Genomic DNA, 1694 nt, shown 5'->3' on the forward strand with positions numbered 1-1694 from the left:
GGGTACCCCTCCCCTCCCTAAAGAAAAAAAAAGAGAAGCCCACAAGACCTGCCCTAAAAGCTGCAACAAAGGACTCCCCACTTTTCATGCCAAAACTCTTCCCGCCAAAAAAACTCCCATCCCCCAACTCTAAAACATGTATAAACCCGCTCAAAACTTCCGGGAGGAGCAACTTCTCTGGCCCCTCTCTCAGGACCCGTGAACCTGGCCTGGGAGTGCTCAATAAAGTCACATTGTTTGGCCCCCCACTCTGTCTGTCTTTCTTTCTCCTCACCACTAAAAAAGCTTTACACATTTAATTGTATATTACCATTGTAGAGGAGGAAAGACTTTTCTTCTACCCTCTTAGGCTCTGTAGCTAGGTCTAAGAATTAAACTAACAAAAGATAAATTCACAGGAGAAAAACATGTGAGTTTTATTTGATGTTAATATTTTTACATGTATATGGAGCCCTTCATATATAAAAAATGAAGACCCAAAGAAGTAGATAGGCCTGAGAGCTTATATGTCATTTTGTTTGTTTGTTTGTTTTTTGAGACAGGGTCTCACTTTGTTGCTCTAGGCTGGAGTACAGTGCCATGATCATAGCTCACAGCAGCCTCAAACTCCTGAACTCAAGCAATCCTCCCACCTCAGCCTCCCGAGTAGCTGGGACTACAGGCATACGCCACCATGCCCAGCTAATTTTTCTTATTTTTTGTAGAGAGAGGGTCTTACTATGTTGCCCACGCTGGTCCTGAACTCCTGGCCTCAAGTGATTCTCCTGCCTCAGCCTCCCAAAGTGCTGAGATTACAGGCATGAGCTACTTCACCTGGCCTTATATGTCATTTTAACAAAGAGTGATAAACTGTGGAGATGAGACAAGACAAAGGAAAAGGGCTTGAGCTAGAAGCAGTAAATTGTGGGAAAGTGACTAGGAGATACATGGGGGAAACTAATGGAAGATAAGGATTATTGTAATAAGTTTGTACGGATTCATCTTGGTACTAACTCCTCATCTCTGGTAATAAAAATGTTCTTCTCTTTCTGGTACAAGGAGAACACTTTTCTTATAGGAAATTTATGTCCTGCTTTTAGGCAGAAATGGGGAGGTCAGTGAGCATCTCCTATATCTCCTGTTTCTCAATAGCCTTCAGCTTAAAATAATAATACACCAAAGTGACATATTTGGAGGTGGCATATTCTGATCCCCTTCACTATTTATTAGTTAAAATGTATAAAATTACCAATGATATGTCTTTATTAAATGAGGAGAACAAATGCTTAGCTTCCACACAAATATTATGAACAATAATTAATAAAGTAACTGTATTCATCCATCCTGTCAGTCATAGGTAAAGAAAAGATTATGCCACTTGGACCTGAGGTCTTCCCTGGAGCATGTCTGGGATGGGACCAGGTTCAGCATTTCTTGGCAGCTGAAATAATCAGCTACTTATTCTTGTTTCCAGAGTCATGTAGCCATTGTGCAGATGAGCTGCTCACAGTTCTAGTTTCAAAAATGTTTGAGAATTTAAAAAGATTTACACTAGTTCCTCGGTATCTTTTGGGGATTAGTTCCAGGACCCCCTGCAGATACCAAAATCCAAGGATTTTCAAGTCCCTTATATAAAATGGCATAGCATTTTCATATAACCTACACATATTTTTCCATATACTTTAAATCATCTCTAGATCATATGTAATACCTAA

This window comes from Propithecus coquereli, unplaced genomic scaffold, assembly GCF_000956105.1.
Source record: "Propithecus coquereli isolate 6110/MARCELLA unplaced genomic scaffold, Pcoq_1.0 Scaffold24, whole genome shotgun sequence".
NCBI lineage: Eukaryota > Metazoa > Chordata > Mammalia > Primates > Indriidae > Propithecus > Propithecus coquereli.